Raw genomic sequence first — 16,334 nt, 5'->3', positions numbered from 1 at the left:
GAAGAGATTATTCTGGCATCACTGGCCTCTCAAGCAGCTTTCACCAATTAACTGCCTCTTTCCCTCTCTTTTTCTACCCACCTGTCCTCTCCCCTACACCTAGTCAGCCATCAGCCTCCATCACGGCCATCATATTCACGGAGGTCATGATGCACTCAACAATGCACCTTTAGTTAAAGGTCAAAGTGACTGAATCTACTCACCTACATTTCTGGCCCACAGGTTACATGAACCTTTAGCCCCTGACGTTATCTTTTGAACTCTAGTTTCATACAAACACAAAAAACAAGAACAGAACTCAAGGCGTGGAGGAAAAAACATGGTTATTTTCCGGTGCTCGCCCTTCACCCGAGATGCAACATGCAGTGGTCTACTGCCTGCCCTCTGATGGCAGTGGTGGTCCTGGGCTGGGGCCCCAAGTGTCAGTCGAGACACAGAACAACGGAAGTAGGAAGCTGGATGCCGCTATGCGGCCGCTCTCAGAGCAACCACTTGACGCAGCTTCGGGGGCAGAATTAATTTAGATACCATGTGAAAGTCAGCTCCTGGTCCTGTGTGATTCTGCAGCCCTGGAAGGGACTCTTGAGAGAAAATGACCCAAAGAAGGAGATGGGAGAAGGGGAACACATGAGGGTGAAGGAAGAGAGGTGAATTTCAGCTGTAAGGAAGTTTTCTCCAGAACATTTCTCTTTAATTTTGTATGGGAATATGTACAACAACAAGGATTAAAATGTATATATGGCCTCAGGAAAGTATCTGTGCCATTTGTTAACCACCAGGTCATCTCCCTGGCTCTGTAATAACAACACAAATTACTGTCTCATGTGTAAACTACTGAGCATTTATTTCTAATGCTCATGCTTTACAATAAGAATTATGCATAATACTAAATGTGTCAGTGTATATTATTGGGAGTCTTATTTTATTTCAACAATAATATAACTTTGCCAACAAAGGTCCATATAGTCAAAGCTATGGTTTTTCCAGTAGTCATGTACAGATGTCAGAGCTGGATCATATAGAAGCCTGAGAGCCAATTGGTGCTTTCAAACCGTGGTGCTGGAGAAGACTCTTGAGAGTCCCTTGGACCAAGGAGCTCGAACCAATCCTAAAGGAAATCAACTCTAAATATTCATTGGAAGGACTGATGCTAAAGCTCCAATACTTTGGCCACCTAATGCAGAGAGCTGACTCATTGGAAAAGACTTTGATGCTGGGAAAGATTGAAGGCAAAAGAATAAGAGAGCAGCAGAGGAAGAGAAGGTTAAATAGCATCACTGACTCAGTGGACATGAATTTCAAACTCTGGAAGATAGTGAAGGACAGGGAAGCCTGACAAGTTGCAGTCCACGGGGTCGCAAAGAGTCAGACATGAATTAGCCATTGAAAAACAACAACAACAATGTCCATCTACTTCTGATTGTGACTGAACAACAACAGATTTTATTGTAGTTGGTATGTTTCCAATCCTAAATTCAACAAGTAAAAATGGAAAAATTAGTATTAATAAAATTATTAACTAGAAATGTGTGACAAGATAAATGGGCCACCAATAACATAATCTACCCAAAGAGAGAAACTAAATGAGTAGTTGTGCTCTGAGAGAAATGAAAGACCAATCATGACTGACACATGTCATCTCAACAAAAAATAAGCAGTGTTGAAGGCTTGCAATTTTAAGCGCAATGTTAGAAGCCAGTGTGTCTAATCCCATTTAATCCTAGCAACAATCCTATAAAATTGGTACAATTATTGTCTCCATTTTACCCCTAAGCAAATTAAAGCACAAAGGGGATCAGTAACATATTAAAGGCCGTATAATTGATAAGGAGCAGAACTGGAATTCAAGTCCAGGCTGACTGAAGTGCCCATGATTTTGCCACTAAGATATACATGATCCCTAGAACCAGCAACCCACATTTGTTCCTCTGTACTTAACATTGGGCTGAGTGTTTTACTATCTTCTAAAGCATTAACATAAATCCATGGCATATTCAGTTCTACTTCAGCTAGTCTGATAAAAAAGAACATCAAGAAGCTTCAAGTGAGTCCAAAAGAGGAAGAATTTCTTAAAGTTTATCCAGGATAGTTCAGGGAAAGTAGCACTCTGGTCAAATAGTGTGAGCAGTTCAAATAACTTAGCCATAGGAGGGATATTTCAGATGAGTTCAGTTCAGTTCAGTTGCTCAGTCGTTTCTGACTCTTTGCAACCCCATGGACTGCAGCACGTTAGGTTTTCCTGTCCATCACCAACACCCGGAGCTTGCTCAAACTCATGTCCATTGAGCTGGTGATGCCATCCAACCATCTCCTCCTCTGTCGTCCCCTTCTCCTCCTGCCTTCAATCTTTCCCAGCATCAGGATCTTTTCAAATGAGTCAGTTCTTCACATCAGGAGGCCAAAGTATTGGAGTTTCAGCTTCAGCATCAGTACTTCCAATGAATATTCAGGACTGATTTCCTTTACGATGAACTGGTTTGATCTCCTTGCAGTCCAAGGAACTCTCATGAGTTTTCTCCAACAACACAATTCAAAAATATCAATTCTTCGGTGCTCAGCTTTCTTTATAGTCCAACTCTCACATCCATACATGACTACTGGAAAACCATAGCTTTGACTAGATGGACCTTTGTTGGCAAAGTAATGTCTGTGCTTTTTAATATACTGTCTAGGTTGGTCTCTGCTTGGCTTCCCTGATAGCTCAGTTGGTAAAGAATCTGCCTGCAATACAGGAGACCCCGGTTTGATTCCTTGGTCAGGAAGATCCCCTGGAGAAGGGATAGGCTACCCACTACAGTATTCATGAGCTTCCCTTGTGGCTCAGCTGGTAAAGAATCCACCTGAATGCAGGAGACCTGGGTTTGATCCCTGGGTTGGGAAGATCCCCTGGAGAATGGAAAGGCTACCCACTCCAGTATTCTGGTCTGGAGAATTCCATGGACTATATAGTTTCTGGGGCCACAGAGTCAGACACGATTGAGCGACTTTCACTTTCACTTTCATTTCAGATCAAGATCATCCAAATATCCCCCTTGCTCTGATACTATAATTTCCAAACCTTAAGATTATACTTTTATTTCCTGGATTTCTTTTTCCCCCTACAATGAGAGAATGGGAGAACCACTGGCATCACTTCATGGCTTTCTCAGAATAAATTAATAAACTGACATTCTTATTTATACATCAGTGTTTGTGAGTTGGGATACATCAAGTCTGCCTGCTTGACTAAATTATCAAAGCTGAATTCTTTGATCTGTTATATCAAAGACCACACCAAAGTTCTGCCATTTTGAGAACCCGTTGGTAAAGCAGTTGACCTCCTGGCCTTTCAAGAGGATGTATTAATACTTATTTTGTGCTGAGCTAAATAAATGTGCACTAATTTGTTTTTGTTTTGTTCTGTTTTTCATGTATTGTTTCTTCAGTCACATACAATTTTTAAAACTAGGGGAAACATATCTCTTTGACTATGGATCGGTTGACATGATTTCTAAGGTATACAATTCCCTTGCAAGACATTTGGCCCTGTCCAATAATCAATAAGACAACTGGTCCATAAAACATATGGCCCAAGGACTTCCCTAGTGATCCAGTAGTTAAGAATCCACCTGCAAATTCAGGGAACACAGGTCCCGTTCCTAGTCCGGGAAGATTCCACATGCCACGGAACAACTAAGCCCATGCTCCACAACTACTGAAGCCCTCGCACCCTTGAGCCCAGGCTCCAAAACAAGAGAAGCCACTGCAACTGAGAAGCCTGTGTACAACTAGAGTAGCCCACAGTTGCCACAATAGAGAAAGCCCGTGTACAGCAACGAAGACCCAGCACAGCCTAAAATAAATACAAAATAAGTAAGCCAGAAAGAAAAACACCAATACAGTATACTAACGCATATATATGGAATTTAGAAAGATGGTAATGATAACCCTGTATGCGAGACAGCAAAAGAGACACAGATGTATAGAACAGTCTTTTGGACTCTGTGGGAGAGGGAGAGGGTGGGATGATTTGGGGGAATAGCATGGAAACATGTATAATATATAAGAAACGAATCACCAGTCCAGGTTTGATACAGGATCCTTGGGGCTGGTGCACTGGGATGACCCGGAGGGATGGTACAGGGAGGGAGGTGGGAGGGGGATTCAGGATGGGGAACACGTGTACGACCGTGGCGGATTCACGTTGATGTGTGGCAGAACCAATACAATATTGTAAAGTAATTAGCCTCCAATTAAAATAAATAAATTTAAATTAAAAAAAAAATTTTAAAGACCTATGGTCCACACCTAAAGCTCCTTGAAATTTGGTCCTATTCAAAATGTCCATCACCACACTTGGTCCATGACAAATGGTTTTGGATAGAACAAAATAACAAAAAAAAAAATTTAGCATGGACCAAATATCTGTTAACCATACAATAACAAAAAAGATAAAAAAAAGTAGAAGAGGAGGAGAAATAAACATTGATTAATAGCCAGTGTAGTATTGTTTGGGGAGAATGACTTTGAACCAGAATTATTCATATTCCCAGGAGAAGAAGTTGAATAGAAACATAAACCAAAGTCACATAAAATGAAGGCTAAATAAAAGCCTTAGAGAAAGTCAGAGTTCTTTGGTCTGTTCCTAATTTCCAGAAAATGCGTTTACAAATGGTCAGGCAACTGAGCATCTGAGATCTAATTGTGTCACATCTAACAAACTGGTTTGATGTTCTCCTTTTAGAAGAGCAGATGGAGTCGTCTAAAGACTATGAGAAACCCCTGAAGAAAGATGTGACAGTCTGAGGAACAGACTTAAACTAATGTTTAAAAAAATAAATGCTTTCGTGAATTAGCAAGGATTTTGCAATCCAGATCTAAATGAGATTTTCATCATTCTTTAAACAATGCCAAAGTAATTTTCTGGTTTTGAAGAAGAAAAAAGGACAAGAATTTAAGAAGCTAAGTAAAGAGCAATTGATGAGAAGGAGTTCGGCGTGAATGCAACATCAAGGAAAATAGTTTCAGAGGGTTTTTCTTGTATTAAAAATGTCCTTAAAATATAGGGCACTGCAAAGAATAATATAATAAACACTTGTGTATCTAATACATAGTTTAAACAAATACTCATATTTTGTCATACTTGCTTCAAGTCACTTTTGAGAGAAACAGATCCTTATAAATACAGTTTACATCCTCTCTATTCCTCTTCCCAGTTCAATTCTCCTCCCTTTCTCCCAAAAACTCATTACTATGAGTTTTGACGTGTACTACATCTACTATATATGTATGCAGTATAAAACAGTACCATATATACAAGTATATATACAAAGTAAGTGTAGTATTAAAATACAAACTGGGGGGACTTCCCTGGTGGTCCACTGGTTAAGACTCCGAGCTCTGACAATGCAGAGGTCTAAGATCCTACATGTCACACGGTTTGGCCAAAAAAAAAAAAAAAAAAAAAATACAGATTGGAAAAACACCAAACTTGTATATCATGTAGGTATACATGTAACTCATATATCTTGTATACTTTCAACTATATTTGTAAAATCGCTTTTAAACTGAGACATTTCAGAGGATAAATTTCAGAGTTAGTTGACATGGCTAAAATCTAGTGGCCATTCTTGGAAAATAATAAGAATAGAGATAAAATTTAGAGCAAGGACTTTGTTATAGTGAATTCTGAAAGCTATTTTATAAATTCTGAGCATATACAGAGAATGAAAAGGGATTTCAAAGATGGTGATGTGACCAAAAATTCTACCAAGAAGCTCATGTTTTATAAATTTGAAATCAGAAATGAAACAAGTCCAAATAGATTTCAAAGGTGAATTGAGGTACTATAAAAGATTATGGTGGCTCATTGAACTCTCTTCCAGGCATGCTAAGCTACTCTCTGGGAATAATTTACACAGCTGTGGAAACGACATTAACTCTTCAAACCTCTAGGGTACTCCTTAGTAAGTTACTATCTGATGTACTGATTTTTCTTAGCACCTAAATTATTCTCACAACAGTAGCTCTTTCCTGAGATTAAGTTATGGTCTCCATAAACCATATAGTTTTCTGATTACTTAAGTGTTCCTGTGACTTTCAAATGTGCTCAACTTATTCACAGAAGTAATTTAGGCCACCTAGAAAACCCACCTAAACAAGTAAAATTCACTCTGATGCTACTGTGTCCATATGCTTAAAGACAACGGTATGAAAAAGGTCAATCTGATATATTCAAGCCTATTAAAGAGAGTATCTACTGACTGTACTGCCAATCCAAATGGCCATTATGATTGGCAAGCAAAGCCAATTAAATAAGGAATGGTTCACTTATGGCTTTTATGCAGTCAGAACTTCAGTAAGTTACAAATGCTCTATAAGTCTGGCTCATGGTCAGATTTCCTAGGATCATTAACAGTCCCTTGGTAATTTTATCAAAGAGAGAGGTATCGATCCCAGTATCCCAGCCAAATTTTAACTTACAGAATTACAGCTGACCCTTCCCAAATTCCCTCAGATTAAGTGATATATTCTGTGAGAATAAGCACCTCTGACTTCTAATGTGCTTCATCCAACCCACGGATGTTTCAGTTCAGTTCAGTCGCTCAGTCGTGTCCGATTCTTTGCAACCCCATGAACCACAGCACACCAGGCTTCCCTGTCCATCACCAACTCCTGGAGCTTGCTCAAACTCATATCCATTGAATGAGTGATGCCATCCAACGATCTAATCCTCTGTCATCCCATTCTCCTCCTGCCTTCAATCTTTCCCAGCATCAGGGTCTTTTCAAATGAGTCAGTTCTTTGCATCAGGTGGCCAAAGTATTTGAGTTTCAGCTTCAGCATCAGTCCTTTCAAAGAATATTCAAGACTGATTTCCTTTAGGATGGACTGGTTGGATCTCCTTTCCATCCAAAGGACCCTCAAGAGTCTTCTCCAACACCACAGTTCAAAAGCATCAGTTCTTTGGTACTCAGCTTTCTTTATAGCTCTTTATAGAGCTATAAAGCTCTATAAAGCTTTCTATTCAGCTTTCTTTATAGCTCTTTCTTTATAGCTCAGCTCTCACATCCATACATGACTACTGGAAAAGCCATAGCTTTGTCTAGATAGACCTTTGTTGGGAAAGTAATGTCTGCTTTTTAACATGCTGTCTAGGTTTGTCATAGCTTTTCTTCCAAGAAACAAGTGTCTTTTAATTTCATGGCTGCAGTCACCATCTGGAGCTCCAAAAAAGTAAAGTCTGTCACTGTTTCTAATGTTTCCCCATCTATTTGCCATGAAGTGATGGGACCAGATGCCATGATCTTTGTTTTCTGAATGTTGAGTTTTAAGCCAACTTTTTCACTCTCCTTTTCACTTTCATCAAGAGGCTCTTTAATTCTTCTTCACTTTCTGCCATAAAGGTGGTGTCATCTGCATATCTGAGGTTATTGATATTTCTCCCAGCAATCTTGATTCCAGCTTGTGCTTCATCCAGGCCAGCATTTCTCATGATGAACTCTGCATATAAGTTAAATAAGCAGAGTGACAATATACAGTCTTGACATACTCCTTTCCCAATTTGGAACCAGTCTCTTGTTCCATATCTGGTTCTAACTGTAGCTTCTTGACCTACATACGGATTTCTCAGGAGGCAGGTCAGGTGGTCTGATAGTCCTATTTCTTTGAGAATTTTCCAGTTTCTGCCTTGTCCAACTCAATAACACAGAAGCCTTGATGAGCCCACAGAAACCTCTTCTCCCACCACACACTCAACAACAAAAAATGAACCTATTCTAATTCTTCTTTAGTGTGTTTTTGATCATTCCATTGGCAGGATCAACTCAATGTGGCATGGACAGACATTTATTTACAACCACCGATTTCTCTACATGCCTTCCCAGCAAACAGAGAGAAGATGAAGTGTGAAGAGCAAAGCCATAAGCTTTGACTCCTGATGGAAAAAGAGAAAATCATCAGCCTCGCTGTCTACTCCCCTTGGAGATCAACTTTAGCTATACTGGTTCAGAAATGGAGGTTGGAAAACACCAAGCAATGACATTACTTTAGTAAAAAGAGAAATCTGATCAGTACTTTTTCCCTGAGAACACCTAGGGAAGATCATCTCTAAAGGGGGGTAAACTAACATGGAGTAAAGTGGCCCAGAAGATGAGGCAACTGTAGTGTCCCACCAGTCTGCAGGATAACTTGAAATGAGAATCCACAGACTAGTGGATTTTTAATTGTCAGTCTTCTAATTTTTCAATAGAAAACTAAATAATATGCTATTTATTTGCTTGATTTTATTTGAAATCTCAGTTGATTCAATGAGAAAAAAATGAACTACCAGGGTTTGATATCACTCAGGTTTTAATCTCGAACTCATCAACAAGTTAACAGAGTTCTAGTTTTCATATGCTTGTTTTGTATGTTTATATAGCTCAAGTTACCTATAAACACTAGAGTGGGATTTCTTCGGTAATAAGGATTAGAGGCATTGTTATTGTGGAAAATAATATAAATGATTATAGTTCAGAAAGCACTAATGCCATTCCTCGGAATATAAACTACAGCATAGTTGGCTGTGAAACATAAATACATCTAGTTAACACTTAAGCACATTTTGAGGGTCTGAAAAATCATCTTTTCTCTTTCTGAGCAATACTGACACTCATTACCACCTTTGAATATAATTTCATGCAACTTAATTTTCTTATTTATAAAACTGTTTCCAGGTGTGATTATTATTCATCCATCACATGATATATTTTTAAAAATGAAAACTGACAGCATTCACTTCTAAAATTTATGTATGCTGGTAGAATGCTCTAATTATACAACAAAGTAATTTAGTTAATGTAATTTTTTTGGTACTCAGTTATACTCCCTAAAGATGTTCGTAAATTAAAAAAAAAAAAAATTAAACTCCAAGTCCATGTATTTTTTCATTAATACTATTCACAATTTCTTTGTGGATTGTAACTATATAACCCAAGGTGATGTCTGCTAATTCTTTCTCAAGTTCCTTTTCTTAATCTGCATAATAAGAAACCCCAAGAATAGACAGAAAGAGCATCTTTGATATAATCGTGGGCTCACAGCAAACTCTGACAGTAAAGTCTGAAAGGATTACTTCAGAAGGAAGGTCCTGAAAGTGAGAAAATTCAGGGAAATTTCAGACATCCTTAATCTATTTGTGAATGCAGACAGAAGTATGACAAATGACCCCAGTACTAAAGAACTCCAGAAAGGCATTCCACTTTGCATTAAGATATAGGTGCAATCATTCATTCATTTGACATTTATTGAGAGCCTATTAGATGACTGGCACCAGGTAGAGCTTCCCTGGTGGCTCAGCTAGTAAAGAACCCACCTGCCAATGCAAGAGATACAAGAGACATGGGTTTGATCCCTGGGTCGGGAAGATCCCATGAAGAAGGAAATGGCCACCTGTTCCAGTATTCTTGCCTGGAAAATCTCATGGACAGAGAAGCCTGGCGGGCTACAGTCCATGGGCTTACAAAGAGTTGGACACAACTGATCACTGATGCACCTATGCCTACTAAGGTACCAGGCAGCAGGAATTCAAGAATGAAAAGGATGGGTCTCTGCTCCAGTCTAGGGAGGGAAAGGGGAAGACAGATGCACAAGGGATTTGCCTGAAGTTGTTAAGATTGAACATGGCTACAAGCTTCTCCTGGAAAAGATGGTGATTCAGGTAAACATCAGTCAAGTCTGCTCTGAAGGAAGATCCATGGTAAAGAACAATCGAGCAAAAGACACTGGCTCCTGGGGTCCTCCTGCAACTGAGCATCAGAGTCTGCTGGCAGAAACCCTGTAGTCTCCAGCTTAGAAATCCCTCCCCCGTTGCATCAAGACTGTTCACAGACCTTGAGTCCTACAGCAGGTGTCCCCAACCTCCGGGATCTAATGCCCAGTGATCTGAGGTGGAACTGATGTAATAACAATAGAAATACACAATAAATGTAATGCTCTTGAATCATCCCTAAACCAATCCCCCGCCCCCCACCAGCCATACATGGAAAAACTGTCTTCCATGAAACCAGTCCCTGGTGCAAAAAATATTGGGGACTGCTGTCCTAGAGGACACCCCCCAACAAAGGGGCTTGGTGGGCCTTTCTGCCTGCAGCACTGTTTATTTATCCTCTCTCATAATTAAACCTTCTTCTAATCCTACAAGGTAATAATATTTGCAAATGGAGAACACCTGGCTATCCAACATGATGAATTTTCCAGGCTTCTGGGAAAAGGGTTGTTCAAGCCAAAAGAAATCTAACACGCCCCCAGAAAGTAACCTGAGCCCTTCACAATATGAATACACAGGCACAGGGGTTAAATGTATAATGTATATTCAGCACAGAGAAAGCATGAATATTATGTCTGTGTGTGTGTGTGTGTAACCACAGAATTCTAAGCTTGTAGGGTGTGCTTTACATCTATATCATATGTTATCCAGATACCAGTTGTATATTATAAGCTGCATATGCAATACCATATGGACACCATAAAATATCACATGTGTTGTCAGGATAATTTTACATTTAGTGCATGATTAAAATGTCTTATATTATACACCTATCTTTTCTGTGTGTGCATGGATTTGTCTCACAAATTGCTTTCATTATCAAATTCAGATATCAGTCAAAGTTAAAGTCTCTTTACTGAAATTTAATAAAAAGCAATATGGAAACGTGACTACAGTTTGTTTTTCTTCCCTAGATTTTTCTGCCATGCAGCATTTAACACTGGTGCAGCCGTCAATACCCATTCATCTGCTATCGGGCAGCTTTTTCCTTTCACTCACTGTGACATTTTTAAAGTGGCAAAAAAAAAAAAAAAGAAAAAAAGCTTAAAACAGCATATTTGTCACTTTTTTCTTTCTAGTGACCTTTTAAACACTACGGAAAATTACATGTACTAAACTCTTTAATCACTCCATGTACATTTCACAATAGTGCTTTCTATAGGGGTATCCTTTAATTAAATTTAAGAAATTTACATTGTACACACTGCTGTTCATTTAATTATTCAAACATTTAAACATAAGAAAACCTCATAACTTTTAGCTATGGCAACCATGTGATGTAACGGTTATCTATATTAAGAATCATTTTTTATAAGGAGAATTTCAGAAATAACTTGTACATACCCTCAGCTTCCAGTCTTTAAGTCCTGATAAATAGTTACATGAAGCACTTTCCTTCAGTATTTAAGAAATTTAAGAATTTAAATCCAGTGAAGAAAAACAGTCTTTATGTTTCCATATTGTTTTTTATTAAATTTAAGGAAAATTAAGAAATTTAAGGAAAAAGATACGTGGATGGCAAGACATTACATGGAATGTTTCTAGGAGGAAGATGCTATGATTGGGTCTCTGGGCTTCCCTGGTGGTCCATGGGTTAAGAATTCCAATGCTGGGGTCATGGGTCTGATCCCTGGTCAGGTAACTCAGACCCCACAAGCCATGGGGCAACTAAGCCCAGGAGGCACAAAGTAAGATTCCAGTGCCACAACTAAGGCCTGACACAGCCAAAAATAAACAAATACGTAAGTAAATATTAAAAAGAAAAACTGAATCGCAACCCTATTTTGGATCAGCTGTGTGACCTTGAGGGAGTCACTGTGTATCTTGATTGCACCATTAGGTCACCGTTTGCAAAATAAAATACTGATAGCCACTTCTTTTCATCACAGTATCATTGTGGGGATCGAATTAGTAAATATCTGTGAATATGCCCTGAAATCTACTTTAAAAATGAAAAGTAACATGACTTTTAGTTCAAAAACAAATATTCTCTGTTTTCTAGAAGTGGAGAAATTTAAAATTCTTGTAACACAACCAGAAAGAAATCAAAGGTTTAAAACAAGCTAAAATATCAACATTAGCAGTACATTATTTTAAATCAGTGTCCTTTCTAAAAAGAGAAACAGAAATACTGCTGTCCCTGCTATAGAATGGTATTACAAATTGCAAAGAGTAGTAATTCTGGAGTGCCCATTTAGTTTCATTTTTATTCTTATCATTTTCACTATGACTGTCATACCTTTAGACACGAATAAGTCTCACAGGCATAGAAAACAAATGAATGGTTACCAAAGGGGAAACGAGGGATAAGTTAGGAATTTGGGATTAGCATAGGCTATATATAAAATACTTTATCTATATATATAACTACTATAAACTACTATATATAAAATAGATAACAAGGACCCACTGTATAGCACATGGAGCTATACTCAATACTCTGTAATAATCCATAAAAGAACTGAAAAAATACATAAACATATATATACATATATAACCGAATCACTTTGCTGTACATCTGAAACTGACGCACACTGTAAATCAACTATGTGTGTGACTTCTAAGTCACTTCAGTTAAGTCAGACTGTTTCTGACCCCATGGACTGCAGCCCACCAGGCTCCTTCATTCATGGAATTTTCCAGGCAAGAATACTGGAGTGGGTTGCCATTTCCTAGTCCAGGGGAACTGTCCAAGTCAGGGATTGAACCTGCCTCTATTCCATCTCCTACACTGGATGTGGATTCTTTACCACCGAGCCACGTGAGAAGCCTGTAACTTTCATACTAGAAAAGTTTTTTTTTTAAAAAGGAAAATGAATGGGCAGCACACCCTAGGTCAGAATCTCTTATTTCACCACTTATGAGTTAGCCACCAAGAGAAATTAATTTCTCAAATCATCAGTTCCCTGGTCTCTGCAACTGAGAACATAATACTGAACACAGAAAGTTCTTAGGAGTTCCTGCTCCCTCATAAATAGTGTATCTTAGTCAGTCAGTCAGTTCATTCGCTCAGTTATGTCCAACTCCTTGCAACCCCATGGACTGCAGCACGCCAGGCTTCCCTGCCCATCACCAACTCCCAGAGCTTGCTCAAACTCATGTCCATCGAGTCCATGATGCTATCTAACTATCTCATCCTCTGTCATCCCCTTCTCCTCCTGCCCCCAATCCCTCCCAGCATCAGGGTCTTTCCAGTGAGTCAGTTCTTCACATCTGGTGGCCAAAGTATTGGAGTTTCAGCTTCAGTATCAGTCCTTTCAGTGAATATTCAGGACTGATTTCCTTTAGGATTGACTGGTTTGATCTCCTTGCAGGCCAAGGGACTCTCACGAGTCTTCTCCAACACCACAGTTCAAAAGCATCAATTCTTCGGTGTTCAACTTTCTTTATAGTCCAACTCTCACATCCATACATGACTCCTGGAAAAATCATAGCTTTGACTAGATGGACCTTTGTTGGCAAAGTAATGTCTCTGCTTTTTAAATATGCTTTTAGTTTGGTCATAGCTTTTCTTCCAAGAAGCAAGTGTCTTTTAATTTCATGGCCGCAGTCACCATCTGCAGTAATTTTGGAGCCCAAGAAAATAAAGTCTGTCGCTGTTTCCATTGTTTCCCCATCTATTTGCCATGAAGTGATGGGACCAGATGAAATGATCTTCATTTTTTGAATGTTGAGTTTTAAGCCAGCTTTTTCACTCTTCTTTTCACTTTCATCAAGAGGTTCCTCCTTACTTTTTGCCGTAAGGGTGGTGTCAGTGTATCTGAGGTTATTGATATTTCTCCCAGCAATCTTGATTCCCGCTTGTGTTTCATCTGGCCCAGCGCTTTGCATGATGGGCTCTGCATATAAGTTAAATAAGCAGGGTGACAGTATACAGTCTTGAAGTATACTCCTTTCCTGATTTGGAACCAGATTGTCGTTCCATGTCTGGTTCTAACTGTTGCTTCTTGACCTGCATGCAGATTTCTTAGGAGGCAGGTAAAGTGGCCTGATATTCCCATCTGATATCCCATAGTTTGTTGTGATCTACACAAAGGCTTTGGCATAATAAAGCAGAAATAGATGTTTTTTCTGGAATTCTCTTGCTTTTTCTATGATCCAACAGATGTTCACAATTTGATCTCTGGTTCCTCTGCCTTTTCTAAATCCAGTTTGAACATCTGGAATTTCATGGTTCACAGTACTGTTGAAGCCTGGCTTGGAGAATTTTGAGCATTACTTTACTAGCGTGTGCTGCTGCTAAGTCACTTCAGTCCTGTCCGATTCTGTGCGACCCCATAGACGGCAGCCCACCAGGCTCCCCCGTCCCTGGGATTCTCCAGGCAAGAATACTGGAGTGGGTTGCCATTTCCTTCTCCAATGCAGGAAAGTGAAAAGTGAAAGTGAAGTCGCTCAATCGTGTCCGACTTTTAGCGACCCCATGGACTGCAGCCTATCAGGCTCCTCCGCCCATGGGATTTTCCAGGCAAGAGTGAGATGAGTGCAATTGTGTGGTAGTTTGAACATTCTTTGGCATTGCCTTTCTTTGGGATTGGAATGAAAACTGACCTTTTCCAGTCCTGTGGCCACTACTGAGTTTTCCAAATTTGCTGGCATGTTGAGGGCTGCACAGTGTATATTAAGGCTCTGGTTTGTAATACAGAGAAACGGTATTTATCACTGTTGTTTAGGCAAGAACTCTCCTACCACACTTCGCTCTGATAAGTAAGCTGGAAGACAAACTGATTCTGGAGTTCAACAAGAGTCCAACCAGCGTTCTAGAAAGTTGCTGTGCCCGTCTTTGGGCACCACATGAGGACAAAGAAGAAAGCTGAGCAGCGCTGAAAGCAACCCGAGTTGACACAGTGGGGGAGGTGGGGCGGGAGTGGCCGTGGCCCCCGGGGCGGAGTCTCGCCCCTTCTCCCTTTCCCCTCAGTGGCCACGCCCAGAGCAGCTGCTGAGTCCTTACTACTCAGGGATCCAAACAAACACAGCCACCTCCGAAAACACTATGGCATCACCTCTCCCATCAGTTCAGCAGACCCCAAGGAAACTGAGTGCCTACTTACGCAGAAACTAGTTGAGGTTCTGAATCCCTTTGGGGTTTGGGAAGAGGAACTACAGTGCAGGAATTTCATTTTGGGAAAATAAACTGTTCAGTAAAATGTTTTACTTTTGGATCTCATAGATGAAGAGTACATACAGAAGGTGCTGACACTAATTGATGTGTTTTGTTGCCCGAAGACATGTTTATGGAAGTGTCTTCTTCACCTCATACTATGATAAACTGAAATTACAGGAAGAAGTAAATGATGTAAGGGGCTTCCCGTGTGGTCCTAGTGGTAAAGAACCCGCCTACCAATGCAGGGGACATAAGAGATGCTGGTTCCATCCCTGGGTCCGGAAAGATCCCCTGGAGGAGGAAATGACAACCCACTTCAGTATCTTTGCCTGGAGGATCCCATGGACAGAGGAGCCTGGTGGGCTACAGTCCATGGAGTCGCAAAGAGTTGGGCATGACTGAGGCGACTTAGAACACACCTAAAAGATGGAAGAGCTGTTGAAGAGGCATTGGTAACCAGTTATCAAGTTGCACTTTTGTGGAATAGAGATTGATATTTTGTTTGCAAGATGGACACTGCAGAATACTTGGATTTAAAAGATGACAGTCTGCTTAAATTTTTAGATATAAGATGCATAAGAAGTCTTATTGGTTGCAGCATAACTGATGAAATTTTACTACTAGTACTAAACATTGCTTCAAAGGCAGTGCGGTGGTAAAGAATCTGCCTGCTATACGGGAGACTTGGGTTCGATCCGTGGGTCAGGAAGATCCCCTGGATTAGAAAATGGCAACCCACTCTAGTATTCTTGCTGGGAGAATCCCATGGACAGAAGAACCTGGCAGCTACAGTCCATGGGGTCAAAAAGAGTTGGACACAACTGAGTGTGCACACACACACACTAAACCTTGACAACTTCAGGTTAACCCTAAGAGCTATCAAACTGTGTGCCAAATGCTGCAACATCTATTCCAATATGTTAGGTTTCCTTGGTGCTATTGCCTGGTCTATGATAGTAGGAAGAACTTGCCAGTTTTATCCAAATGCAGTAGCATCACACTTACACATAATTTTTGGGGGGGTGGGGGGGGAGTATTTTCCAAATGGAAATGACCAAATCCAGTCCTATTGAAACAGCCTGAAGAAAACAGTCTTAATTTGCCTGTATGGGACCCAGGGCTTCTCAAGTGGCACTAATGGAAAAGAATTGCCTGCCAGTGCAGGAGATGCAAGAGACTTAGGTTCGATCCCTGGGTGGGGAAGATCCCCTAGAGGAGGAAACAACAACCCATTCTGGTATTCTTGCCTGGGAAATCCCATGAACAGAGGTGCCTAACAGGTTACTCTTTGGGCAGCAAAGAGCCAGACACAACTCAGCGACTGTGCATACACACAGTTTATAATATCAAGGTCACTAGTATTTTAATATATTCTATATAGAACTATCTTATAAGCCAAAGTTGTACGGGCATTTGTGCTTTAAAAAATAGTAATGGAGACTTCCC

At 40.0% G+C, this 16,334-nt stretch overlaps 1 pseudogene; it reads left to right on the top strand.

Moving 5' to 3' along the window:
• Positions 1-353: 353 nt before the first annotated feature.
• LOC102404815 lies at positions 354-16,026 on the top strand (annotated as a pseudogene).
• The last annotated feature ends 308 nt before the right edge of the window (positions 16,027-16,334 follow it).

This window comes from Bubalus bubalis, chromosome 4 (genome assembly GCF_019923935.1).
Source record: "Bubalus bubalis isolate 160015118507 breed Murrah chromosome 4, NDDB_SH_1, whole genome shotgun sequence".
NCBI lineage: Eukaryota > Metazoa > Chordata > Mammalia > Artiodactyla > Bovidae > Bubalus > Bubalus bubalis.
The sequence above is the reverse complement of the archived record's forward strand: the minus strand, read 5'-3'. Positions and strand labels throughout refer to the sequence as shown.